At 46.9% G+C, this 13,941-nt stretch overlaps 1 pseudogene; it reads left to right on the top strand.

The window, feature by feature from the left end:
* Positions 1 to 7,324: 7,324 nt before the first annotated feature.
* LOC123460645 lies at positions 7,325 to 12,410 on the top strand (annotated as a pseudogene).
* The last annotated feature ends 1,531 nt before the right edge of the window (positions 12,411 to 13,941 follow it).

The raw sequence follows: 13,941 nt of genomic DNA, 5'->3' as shown, positions 1-13,941 counted from the left end.
ATGGGTTCAGGCACTTGCTTGCAAAGCTTGAAGCCCCAGTTAAATTTCCCAGAACCTCCAGTAACCACATAAAGCCAGATGCACAAAGTGGTCCATGCATCTGGAGTTTGTTTGCAGTGGCAAGAGGCCCTAGCACACCCATACTCTCTCTGTGTCTTGCTCTGTTTTACTTTATCTCCCCCCCACACCTCTCATTCTCTCTCTCTCTCTCATCACAAATAAATAAATAAATATATTTTTAATGGTTCAAATAATAGAAGCAGAGAATTTCCAGTTCCAGAAAAATGGCAAAAGAAGTTAACTTAAATCCTATCACGAATATGATTGTATGTTTTTTAACAATACATGAATGTTGCAGAAAATGTGTCCATGGGTGATTTCATCAATGTGCACACCTCACAGAGTACAGACAACTACGCCAACCATGCTGGCACTAGGCAACATGATTTTATGGGACCACTGTCCTACTTGCAGTCAGACTGACCAAAACAATGCAACACATGACTTACATAAAAATTCTAGATAGGGCTGGAGAGATGGCTTAGCAGTTAAGGTGCTTGCCTGGGAAGCCTAAGAACTCATGTACAAATCTCCAGGTCCCACATAGCCAGATGCACAGTGATACAATCATGCAATGTCACACATGCAGAGGCACAAGGGGGCACACACATCAGGAGTTCATTTGCAGTGGATGAAGAAGAAAGAGAGAGAGAGAGAGAGAGAGAGAGAGAGAGAGAGAGAGAGAGAGAGAAAGGAAGGAAGGAAGGAAGGAAGGAAGGAAGGAAGGAAGGAAGGAAGGAAGGAAGGAAGATTTAAAAGTTCACAACCAAAAACAAGTCAGGCGTGGTGGCACACACCTTTAATCCCAGCACCTGGGAGGCAGAGGTAGGAGGACTGTGGTGAGTTTGAGGCCACCTTGGGACTACATAATGAATTCCAGGTCAGCCTGGGCCAGAGCAAGACCCTACCTCAAAAACAAACAAATGAAAAAAAAAAAAAAAGTTCAAGATAATCTTCAGCTCTGAGACCAGTCTGAGATACATGAGATCCTGTGTCTTAAGTAAATAATATCCAAATAATGTAATACAAAAAAAAATTTAATCCACTATTTTTTTTCATTTTCCCCCATAACTCAGGTAAGGAGTAATTGGAAAACCCCATTCCTAGATGGTGCTTAGGAGGAATACTCCAAAGAACAGATTAGTCAGAGAAGTAGGACCAGAACTGAGCCCTAGTCTAAAGTACAGAAAGGACAGAGCCCCCCATGAGCAGAGGCCAGTGCTCAGTGCCCCCTTCCATTCTGCCAAAATAGCCACAGGGTGAGGCTTTGCATTATGTGCCAAATGTGAACAGAACTCAGCTTGTGAGATCAATGGAAAATGGGTTGAAATAAACCATCTGCAAATTTCCCAAACTGGTCCAGCAGTCATTCCGTAAACTGCCCAGTTTCCAGCCATCCGGCAGATTGTGGATTTATTTTTGTTATGTGCATATGTGTGTGCAGTTGCACAAGCATGTGTGTGCTCAAGCACGTAGGAGTCAGAGGACAACCTCAACTGTCACTCACCAGGTCCTCATCAGGTCCACCTTTTCTTGAGACATTGGCCTAGAGCTCACCAAACAGGCTTAAAGGGCTAGCTAGTGAACCCCAGAGATCCACCACTTTCCACCTCCCCAGCACCGGGATTATGAGTGCACACCACTATGTCTGACATTTTTGGTGGGGGCGGGGTCTCACTCTAGCCTCAGCTAATTTGGAACTTACTCTATAGCCCAGGCTGACCTTGAACTCATAGTAATCCTCCGACCTCAGCCTCCAATGCCGGGATCACACCCACCACCCTCAGCCTGATTTTTTAAAGTATTTTATTACTTATTTATTTATCATTTATTTATGTGCAAACAGAGAATGACAGACCCAGAGGAAATGGATGTGCCAGGGTCTCTAGCCACTGCAAAAGAATTCCAGATGTATGGGCCACTTTGTGCATCTGGCTTTATATGAGTACTGGGGAATCGAGCCTGGGCTGTTAGGCTTTGCAGGCAAATGCCTTAGCTACTAAGCCATCTCTTCAGTTCTAATTTACTTTTTTAATTATTAAATTATTATATTTATTGAGGGATGTACAGAGCCAAGAAAAGTCATCCATGTGGCTAGAGATCCCACATGGAGGGCCTGGGAAAACCATGAAAAGAAAAGAAAGTTCAAGGAGTTACTGCCATGTGGGGAGTTGGTGGGTATAAAGAACCCATGTGGAGAGTAAGGGCTAGGGGCTCCTCCCCTCAGCTCAACCAGGCTGGGCTCAGGCCCAACTGAGGGAAAAACTCACCCACAGCTCGAAGTTCCCAAGTGGTCAGAGCTGTTTACTTTTTTGTTGTTGTTGTTGTTTTGTTTTGTTTATATAGGTAGGGTTTCACTTGAGCTCAGGCTGACCTGGAATTCACTATGTAGTCTCAGGGTGGCCTTGAACTCATGGAAATCCTTCTACCTCTTCCTCCCAAGTGTTGGGATTAAAGGCATGCACCACCACACCAGGCTTGTTTACTTATTTTTTTTAATTTTTTATTTATTTATTTGAGAGCGACAGACATAGAGAGAAAGACAGATAGAGGGAGAGAGAGAATGGGCACACCAGGGCTTCCAGCCTCTGCAAACAAACTCCAGACGCGTGCGCCCCCTTGTACATCTGGCTAACATGGGACCTGGGGAACCGAGCCTCGAACCAGGGTCCTTAGGCTTCACAGGCAAGCGCTTAACCACTAAGCCATCTCTCCAGCCCTTGTTTACTTATTTTTTATGTAGGTTCTGGGGACTGAATTCTGGTCCTCAGGCTTGCAACACAAGCACTTTGCCTACTATGCTATCTCCTCAACCCGAATTATGGATTCAATGAGCAGATTTTGCCAAAATCTAGAGAGCCATACCAAAAGAGAACTCTACAGGCCTTCCTACTCACAAATCTCACCCCACTGGAAAACGGTGGCCTGAAATTGTACCTTCACAGATGCACTGCTGGTGCTAAGCATTTAAAAGGGCGATCAAGCCACGTTGTAGTGGTGCACACATTTAGTCCCAGCACTCAGGAGGCGGAGGGAGAAGAGGATGACTGGGAGTTTGAGGTCAACCTGGGCTACAGAGTATGTTCCAGGTCATCCTGAGCTAGAATGAAATCCTACCTCAAAAATATAAAATAAACTGGGCTGGAGAGATGGCTTAGCAGTTAAGGCACTTGCCTGCAAAGCCAAAGGACCCAGGTTCAATTCCTCAGGGCTCACATAAGCCAGATGCACAAGATAGCACATGCATCCAGAGTTTGGTTGCAGTGGCTGGAGGCCCTGATGTGCCCATTCTCTCTCTCATTCTCTCTCTCTCTCTCAAATAAATAAATAGATAAAATGATAAAATATTTTAAAATAAAATTATATGTGTGTATGTGTGTGTGTGTTGAGGACTGGGTTGACCCTCCTGTTGGTTCCAGAGAAGCAGGAGGAAGAAGAGGGAAGGATGTGAGAGGTGACAGGTGGCTAAAGGTTGTGGCACTGGCCAGAGCCATGGACTCCAGACACACGTTGGATACCCTTGAAAGTGAGCCCTGGCAAGGGGGTGAAGTCGAGGGCAAAAGTAAATCTGCAAAAAGAGAATTAAGAGGATCAATAAGAGAGTTTAATGAAACATAAACAGGTTGAGCAAGGGCTTAAATAAATTCACAGTCAATCTATAGCAGGTACTTAAGGAACAGCCCTGCCTCTTAGAGGACGATGTGAAAAACAGCTGCTCCCTCCTCCCAGAAATCCCTGGGGACAGTGCCAGAGACTCAAGCTATGGCCCCTGATACTGGAGCCTCACCTTTAGGCAGGAGGAAGGAAGAGGAATCCTCTTGTTAATCTGTAATTATGAGGCCAGGATGGAAGCTGAGAGGCTTCCCAAGAACATCGATTGGCAAACAAGACTCACCTGGCTATGGAACCCAGCTTGGCAGGAGCAGCACCAGCAAGCAGGTCCAGGCTCGCCTGGGACTTGCAGTGGCATCTCTCCTGGCAGACAGGCTGGATGCGTTTCCTCTGCTCCCAGTGAGCTACCCGTCCCATGGAGGTCAAGTCCATGAGTCACCACCATGCAGGGTGCAAGCCCAAGAAAGCCGAAGTGCCAACTTGGGGGTTCTTTCTGCTCCTTGAAGTTGAACTCTGAGACAGGTCCCCTTGTCAGGGCAGGGCAGAGGAGTCCAACAAAAAGTCCACACTGGGGAAGGCATCAAATGATCGCTTCATTGCCTCCACCTACTGAACATTAGCCCTGCCCCTAGCTAATCTTGCCCGGGTTCCCCGCACTCTCTTTCAGGATAAGGCCAAGACCTCCCTCTGGCAGCTGCCTCCAGGTTTCAGAAGGGAAAGGCCGGCCATGGGCTCCCGCTTAGCTAATGACATTCTTTCAGCCAGTGCCCCCCTGCCTACAGCAACAAGCACACCTCAGCCCTGCCCATCCTGAGGGGAAAGGCATTCTCTCTTCTTGTGAACCAGATCTACATACAAAGCCCCAGCCAAGAGCCAACCAGTACAGCCCTGTTAGCTTTTCCTAGACACATGCCTCTCCAAATGCCTCCTGCTTCCAAGAGCATTACCTGAACAGAGCGCCTTTCTTCCAAGTGCTCCAGGGTTGGATGGGTAAGCCCAAATACCACATGAAGTCCCTGCCTCCGAATACCACAGGTCACAGTGTAGCCCCCAGACCCTTGTTTCTGTGCACTGGTCCCAACCAACCTATGCTTGCCACCATCCCAGCTTTTTAAACGTGGATGTGGTCATTTAAATGTGAAATGTCCCCCATCACCTCCGGTGTCTTGAATACTTGGTCTCTAGCTAGTGGCAACTGAGGAAAGCTGTTGGGCCTTTGGGAGGAAGAGTGTTGGGGAGGCAGGGAGGAATGGACCCCTGGGACTCCCTGGCTGGCCATCTAGCCTAATTGGTGACCTCCAGGCCAGTGACAGACACCACCTCAAAAAGAGTAGAAGGGGCCAGGCATGGTAGCACACGCCTTTAACCCAGCACCCGGGAGGCAGAGGTAGGAGGATTGCTGTGAGTTCAAGACCACCCTGAGACTACGTAGTGAATTCCAGGTCAGCCTGAGCTAGAGAGTGAGATCCTGCCTCAAAAAAAAAAAAAAAAGAGTGTAAGTTTCCTGAGGAACGATCCCTGAGGTTATCCTCTGGCCTCCACATGCATGTGCACATATGTGCACTTATACACACAGAGAGAGAAAGAAAGAGAGCTTAGCACACAAAAAAGTGGCATTTCCTGGGTGGCCAGCAAGCAACTGTCCTTTTCACTCCAGAGCTCACAGTCTCTTCATCCTTGGCAAGGCCATGCTGTGGTGGGAGCGAGGCTAGCCTGCTGTAGAAGCCGTGTGAACCTAGACCGTCTTATTATCCCTTCAGCTAACATCCCATGCATCTGCACAAAGTAAGAAAAAGATTGCTTTTTAGGACCGCTCTGCCCTTTCCTGCCCCTTTCTTTGCCTTAAGGAAATTTCTGGCCTTTAAAAGGCAGACTTTGTGTGGCTCTCCAATTCTTTTCCCCAGTGCCCAGCCCATCCTGGAGGTAGAGTCACCAAACATCAAAAGATTTCCATTTTCTTTATTGCTTTGCTCTCCTCCTGTGGACTTCGTAGTCCCCTCCTCTGTCCATGTTGGGCCAAAGCGAAGACTCCAGTCTTATTAACATCGCTGGCCCTTTGCCTTCCCTGCAGAGGGCCTGAGTGTTGAAATATCATAACGGGGATGTCACTCAAGCCTTCTCATATCAGGCGTCACTCACACAGCCCTTGAGTGATACCAAGAGCAATCCGGATGTAGCACACCATCCACGTGAGCGCGGGGTGGGGAGGAGGTGATGGGGACCAGGGTCATGCAGGGGAGCAGATGGCCCACTCTGAACCCGACCTTTGTCCAAACCTTTCCGTCCGCATTGCCTTCCTTGGGGAAAATATGCCCCCCACCCCAGAAGACAGGAGCACCGTACTCTGTGGATAGAATTCAAACCTGCGTTGTCACTTGTGTTTAACAAGAAAGTGATCCCTCAGCCCCCTAATCACTCAGTTCTGGATGAGTGAATAAAGTGCTTGCCACCGAGCACGCAGACCTGAGTTCACACCCGCAGCACTCACATAAAGCTGATGCTATAGCGGCTGTGATCCAAGCATACACGGGACAGAAAGGAGGCAGAGGCCAGAAAATCACCTGGAAGCTCACAGGCCAGCTAGCCTGGAGAATACAGCAGTGAACAACATAAACAACGAGAGACAAGGCTGGAGAGATGCCTCAGCAGCTAAAGGCACTTGCTTGCAAAGCCTGACGTCCTGGGTTTGATTCCCCAGTATCCACAAACAGATGTGCAAACTGGCCCATGCATATGAAGCTCATGCACAGGGGCTGGAGGCCCTGACATACCCATTCTCATTCTCTCTCTCTCTCTCTCTCCCCCCCCTTGAAAAGAAATAATAAAACTTTTTTTAATTTTTGTTAATTTTTATTTATTTATTTGAGAGCAACAAACAGAGAAAGAGGCAGAGAGACAGAAAGAATGGGTACACCAGGGCCTCCAGCCACTGCAAAAAAACTCCAGATGCATACACCACCTTGTGCATCTGGCTTACGTGGGCACTGGGGAATTAAGCCTCTAACTGGAGTCCTTAGGCTTCACAGGCAAGCCCTTAACTGCTAAGCCATCTCTCCAGCCCAATAGTAACATTGTTTTGAGTTTTAGTATTTTATTTTGATTTATTTTTGGTTTTTCGAGGTAGGGTTTTGCTGTAGCCCAGGCTGACCTGAAATTCACTATGTAATCAATCTCAGGGTGACCTCGAACTCACAGAGATCCTCCTACCTCTGCCTCCCAAGTGCTAGGATTAAAGGCATGTGCTACCATGCCCGGCTCTCTATATTTTTTTTAATGAGAGCTCCTGTCTCAAACAAGGTAGAAGGTAAGGACCGACACCTGATAATTGTACTCTAACCGCCACACACAGCATGCATGGGCCCATACTCACCCATATGAACACACACACACACACACACACACACACACACACAAACACACTCGCCCTCTGGCTATCATTTCTCAGGAGAGTCATCCAAACATTCCCCACCTCCCACCCCCAACCCAAGCCTAGAAGGGAACAACGCTTTGCTGCGCCCAGCAAGAACGGCCAGTGGAACCAGGTCTGTCTCTGCCTCTACAAACGCCCTTGGGCAGGTCACCCCCTAAACTTCTGGAGCTCCCTTGCCCTCCTCACAGCACCCTGGTTCTTTGGTTTACTCGACAGGTAGGTATGAAGCACTGGCACTATGACGATCAGAGCAGCGTGGTGCCCATTGCTGCCACCTTCGTGGAATGGGAGTCTGGTACACTGGAGGGAACCACTTTGGATCATCAGCCTCGGAAATGCTGCACGTCCTTGAGGTGAGAGGGGACCCCAGGGCTGACTGTGAGGTACAGCAGGGAGAACAGAGACAGGGGATGCCACTGAGAGGAGGACGGTGGAACCATCCCCAGGGCCAGACACATGGATGGTGTACGAGAGGCGCTAACAAGATCCTCCTGGGCTGGACACGACGCAGTCCTGTTTAGAAGATCCAGAATGAAAACCTGCCACCCCACCCACGGCGATGCCCAGGAGCCTGCAGGACCAAGCCCAGGTCAAGCAGCCGACACCTCCTTGGTGCATGCTGGAGCCAGCCAGTCCTCTGACACGGAGACCGAATGGGCTTTGCTCTGTCCTACAGTATTGTTCTGTTTATTGGCTTGTTTTCGTTCTGTTTCCTTTCCCGATTTTGGCTTCCTCACTAATATCATGTTCTACTAAGGATTACGTGCCTCAGACGCTTAGGAAAAAAGCCAGGACGCTCAAATTGAATCCAGGTTTTCAGGCTACGCTGAAAGAGGTACCTACCTGGTGGCCTTGGAGCAGGTGGAATCGTTTGTGTCTCGTGCCATCTTGTGGTCAATTTGAAGCAGTACAGCTTGAGCTTCTGGCTGAAAAACCTCTTCACCTGAAGCTACCTTGACCATAATGATAATAATAGTAATTTTTTTTTAATCTGAAGTGGGAGCTGAAGATATATCTTAGGGGTTAAGGTGATTTCCTGCAAAGCCAAAGGACCCAGGTTCGAGTCCCCAGGACCCACATAAGTCAGATGCACAAGGTAGCACATGAGTCTGGAGTTTGTTTGCAGTGGCTGGAGGCCCTGGCATGCCCATTCTCTAACTGCCTGTTTCTCCATGAAATAAACAATATTTTTAATCTGAAATAGGGGCTGGAGACATGGTTTAGTAGTTAAGATGCTTGTCTGCAAAGCCAAAGAACCCAGGTTCAATTCCCCAGTACCCACATAAGCCAGATGCACAAGGTAGCACATGCATCTGGAGTTTGTTTGCAGCAGCTGGAAGCCCTGGCATGCCCATTCCCCCGCCCCTCTTGGGAGTCTTTCTATCTCCTTAATAAATCTACTTTTTTCACATGGTGGTGACAACTCAAATCTCATAAAAGTGCAGAGAAGAGACAGTAGAGTGTTCATTGAGACCTCCCCACCCTACCTTCAAGGCTCAAGGACTGAGAGGAACTAGTCAAGCAAACTTCGCTGATGAGCAGTTAGACAGGGGAAAGGCTCACAAGAAGGAAATCTTCCCTCCCTCCCTCTTTCTCTCTCACATACATAAATAAACATATGAAATTGGGCTGGAGAGATGGCTTACTGGTTAAGGCATATGCCTACAAAGCCAAAGGACCCAGGTTCAATTCACTAGGATCCACCTAACACACAAGGTGGTGCATGCACCTGGACTTCATTTGCAGTGGCCCGAGGCCCTACTATGCCCATTCTCTCCCTCCCTCTCTCTCTCCTTCTCTCTCTCTCTCTCTGTCTCAAAAGAAAGAAAGAGAAAAAGAATCAAACAAGAGGGAAGTCTTTCTTTCCTATGCCACACCCTCACCAGGCCTATGTCAGCTGCAGGACTGGGCTTCAGTGTCTGCTCACTTCACCCAATCAGATCTCCCTGTCCAGTGTGCACCACACTCAGGTGGGGGTAGACCCCTTCTGTGAGTCTAGGCCAATTGACTTTCACACCTGACACAGGTGTGCCAAACTCTTCCAAATCCCTGACTCCAAATCTCTTACCCAGGCTCACAGAAGAGAATTCCCTTTCCACCATGCCTAGCTCCCTTTTTACATTTTTGTGTCCAGGGTCCATGTTTGTTCTCCCACATAGGCTCTCAGACCATGTGAATATATCCACCTCCCCACACACACACACACACACACACACACACACACACACACACAGCTCTCAACCCTCCCACTCCCCCATATCCCTGATAGTTCCAAATAAAATGTAGTAGTTTATAAATTACCCTTCTCCATCTGCATGCAGTTCAATGGGAGAGAGAGAAATCACCAGAGAAGATACTCAACAGTGGATACTGCAAGCCTTATATTTGGCTATCAAGGCCAAATGAGCCAATGGGTGCAATAGTGGCACATCTGTCATGGTGGAAACCAACTGCTCTCTAATTGGACTGGAGGCCTGCTCCATGGAAGGAAATACATCCCTGATACTGAAAACTTAAAACAGGGGTAGTCATGAGCCCTAGGGGTTTAACGTCTGCTGCTGTCTGGCTAAATGTGTATACACTATGCTTATCAAACTGCCCAGTAAGCACTTCTCTTAATGTTCATACCCTTATATTAATGCTACTCTCATGTTTGGTACAGAATCTTTTCTTTTCAGATGGCAGTGATCTTGGGATGACTCAAGGCATCACGGTTCTAGAAAGAAATGACAGGAGTGCTCAGCACTGAAATAGCTCTATCACACTTCCCAAAGCTCAGGGTCTATTGCAGAAGAGGTGGCAGAAAGAATGTGAGAGCCAAAGGAAGAGTAGGACTCCTTACAACGTACTCCCCACAACACAGAATGGCCTGGATATCCATGACCTCACAGTGCCTGACACTACCTACACAAGACCATCATAATAGAAGGAAAAGAGCATAACATCAAAATAAAAGAGAGACTGATTGAGATGGGGAGGGGATATGATGGAGAATGGAGTTTCAAAGGGGAAAATGGGGGGAAGGAGGGTATTACCATGGGATATTTTTTTATAATCATGGAAGTTGTTAATAAAAAATTGAAAAGAAAAAAATTATCATTCTCAATCTGGCTTATCTCAATTCTTTGGTTAAAAACAGACACGAATGCCAGGTGTGGTGGTGCATGTCTTTAATCCCAGAATTTAGGAGGCAGAGGTAGGAGGATTGCCGTGAGTTTGAGGCCACCCTGAGACTACATAGTTAACTCCAGGTCAGCCTGGACCAAAGTGAGACCCTACCTCAAAAAAAAGAAAAACAAACAGACACGAACTCAGGATTTGGAGTTCAAGGACTTTTCCTAAACTCCCACAAGCCTTGTTACAAGACCACTGCAGAAGATATGGTGGAAAGGATGTAACAGCCAAAGGGGGCTGGAAAGATGGTTCAGCAGCTCATGCCCAGGTTCAATGTCTCAGTATCCATGTAAAGCCAGACACACAAAACAGCATATGCATCCAGAGTTTGTTTGAAGAGACAAAAGACCCTGGCATCATGTTCATTTTCTCTCTCTCCCCCTCTCTCCCTCCCTCCTTGAAAATAATGAAATAAGATTTAAAAAAAAAAAAAAAGAGCCACAATTTGTAATAGCTGGGAAATGGAACCAGCCTAGATGTCCCTAATCTGATTGAAGATGTGGCACATTTATACAATGGAGTTCTACTCAGCAGTAAAGAAAAATGAAGTTATGAAATTTGCAGAAAAATGGACAGATCTGGAAAGGATTATACTAAGTGAGGTAACCCAGGCCCAGAAAGCCAAGCACCACATGTTCTCCCTTATATGTGGATCCTAGGTACAGATGATTGGGCTTCTGTGTGAGAAGGACAATACTTAGTAGCAGAGGCCAGTAAGTTAAAAAGGAGATACAAAGGGAAGAGAAAGGGAGGAGGGTACTTAATAGGTTGGTATTGTATATATGTAAGTACAATGATTGAGATGGGGAGGTAATATGATGGAGAATGGAATTTCAAAGGGGAAAATGTGGGGGGGGAGGGAGGGTATTACCATTGGATATTTTTTATAATCATGGAAAATGTTAATAAAAATTGTGAAAAGGAAAAAAAAAAAAAAAGAGCCAAAAGAACCGGGCATGGTGTTGCATGCCTTTAATCCCAGCACTTGGGAGGCAGAGGTAGGAGGATCACCATGAGTTCAAGGCCACCTTGAGACTACATAGTGAATTCCAGGACAGCCTGAGCTACAGTGAGACCCTACCTTGAAAAACTAAAAAAAAAAAAAAAAAAATAGCCAAAAGACCAGACATGGTGGTGCATGCCTTTAATCTCAGCACTTGAGAAGCAAAGGTAGGAGGATTGCCATGAGTTTGAGGCTACCCTGAGACTACATGGTAAATTCCAGGTCAGCCTTGGCTAGAATGAAACTCTACCTCAAAAAATAAAAACAAAAAGAAGAGCCAAAGGGGCCAAGCATGGTGGCACATGCCTTTAATCCCAGCACTCAGGAGGCAGAGGTAGCAGGATCACCATGATGACTTTTTTGTTTTGTTTTGGGTTTTGTGAGATAGATAGAAGAAATGGTATGAGTTCAAGGCCAGCCTGAAACTACAGAGTGAGTTCCAGGTCAGCCAGGTCTAGAATGAGATCCTACCACAAAAAAAAAAAAAAAAAAAAGAGCCAAAGAAAAGGGAGAAGTTCTTTGTAATAAATACAGTCTTCGAGTGCTGGGGAGACTGCTAAGTGGTTAAAGCCGCTTGCCTGCAAACCCTAACGACCCCTAGGTTGATTCCCCAGTAGCCACGTAAATAAATACAAATAGTATTTTTGAAAATGCTGTCTTCCAGATCCAGATCTGCATCTCGTGGAGTGACGTGGTCTAATGACTCCAGAGCAGAGCGGGGGAGGAAGCCAGCAGCAGCGTTCGGTTGTTTCTGCCCGGTCAGGCGCTCACCGTCCCCGCCCAGCCAGTTGTCTGGGAGGATTTAAGCAGTCAGGTAAAATCAAGCTGGGTAATCAGGGCAGAAGGTGCCTTCGGTCCCTGCAAATGCGCTTGCTCTCATGAACATGTGATGAGGAGGCTGATCGATCTTTTGCAGAGGTCCCAGCCCTACTGTGCAGACACAGAATGTCCCTGAGAACTGCCAGGACCCTCTGGTGACAGAGGTAATGGCAGTGATCTTGTTCTTGCTGAGACGGCCTAATTAATCTATGAGGATCCGACCTATCGGGCAAGCCAGCCAGTCCTCATAATGGACAGGATCCACCAGCAGCTCCTGTGGCTAGTTTTATGATACGAGAAGCAGACAGCTAACACCTTGCAAGACCAAATGACTGAAGATGACCAGAGTACTCTTAATATCATTAGAACTGTTTTCCTTTTGCATCTGTAGTATGGGATGGTATTGTTTTCATGACCTTCTAGAAACTTCACTTGCAAACTTTCTTTTGCTTGCTGTGTTGCCATCGTTCCTACTTACAGTATATTTGAGTAAACAATTATATTAAGAAGTTACATGGTGCTGGGTGTGAAGGCACACGTCTTTAATCCCAGCACTCGGGAGGCAGAGGTAGGAGGATCGCTGTGAGTGTGAGGCCACCCTGAGATTACATAGTGAATTCCAGGTCAGACTGAGCTAGAGTGAGATCCTACCTCAGAAAGAAAGAAAGAAAGAAAGAAAGAGAGAGAGAGAGAGAGAGAGAGGGAGGGAGGGAGGGAAGGGAGGGAGGGAGGGAGGGAGGGAGGGAGGGAGGGAGGGAGGGAGGGAGGCAGGGAGGGAGGGAGGGAGGGAGGAAGGAAAGAAAGAAAGAAAGAAAGAAAGAAAGAAAGAAAGAAAGAAAGAAAGAAAGAAAGAAAGAAAGAAAGAAAGAAAGAAAGAAAGAAGGAAAGAAAGAAGGAAAGAAAGAGAGAAAGAAAATAATTACTTGGAGCTTTTTTGGTTGGCAAGGCCACCCTGAGATTACATACTGAATTCCAGATCAGACTGAGCTAGAGTGAGATCCTACCTCAGAAAAAAAGAAAGAGAGAGAGAGAGAGGGAGGGAGGGAGGGAAGGAAGGAAGGGAGGGAGGGAGGGACGGAGGGAGGGAGGAAGGAAGGAAGGGAGGAAGGGAAGAAAGAAAGAAAGAAAGAAAGAAAGAAAGAAAGAAGGAAGGAAGGAAGGAAGGAAGGAAGGAAGGAAGGAAGGAAGGAAGGAAGGAAGGAAGGAAGGAAGGAAAGAAAGAAAGAAAGAAAGAAAGAAAGAAAGAAAGAAAGAAAGAAAGAAAGAAAGAAAGAAAGAAAGAAAGAAAGAAGGAAAGAAGGAAAGAAAGAAGGAAGATAATTACTTGGAGCTTTTTTGGTTGGCGAGGCCACCCTGAGATTATATAGTGAATTCCAGGTCAGACTGAGCTAGAGTGAAATCCTACCTCAGAAAAAAAGAAAGAAAGAGAGAGAGGGAGGGAGGGAGGGAGGGAGGGAGGGAGGGAGGAAGGAAGGAAGGAAGGAAGGAAGGAAGGAAGGAAGGAAGGAAGGAAGGAAGGAAGGAAGGAAGGAAGGAAGGAAGGAAGGAAGGAAGGGAGGGAGGGAAAGAAATAGCACTCCAGAGGCAGACATAGGAGGATTGCTGTGAGTTTAAGCAGAGGTAGGACGATCGCTGAGTTCAAGGCCACCCTGAGACTATACAGTGAATTCAAGGTCAGCCTAAGCTAGAGCAAGACCCTACTTTAGAAAGAGAGAGAGAGAGGGAGGGAGGGAGGGAGGGAGGGAGGGAGGGAGGGAAGAAAGAAAATAATTACTTGGAGCTTTTTTGGTTGGCCTGAACTTAAAACATTCCATTCATTCTGTTTGTATGATCCATTTTTGTG

Source organism: Jaculus jaculus, chromosome 5 (genome assembly GCF_020740685.1).
Source record: "Jaculus jaculus isolate mJacJac1 chromosome 5, mJacJac1.mat.Y.cur, whole genome shotgun sequence".
NCBI lineage: Eukaryota > Metazoa > Chordata > Mammalia > Rodentia > Dipodidae > Jaculus > Jaculus jaculus.
Note: the sequence above shows the minus strand (reverse complement) of the source record. Positions and strands in the feature narration are given on the sequence as shown.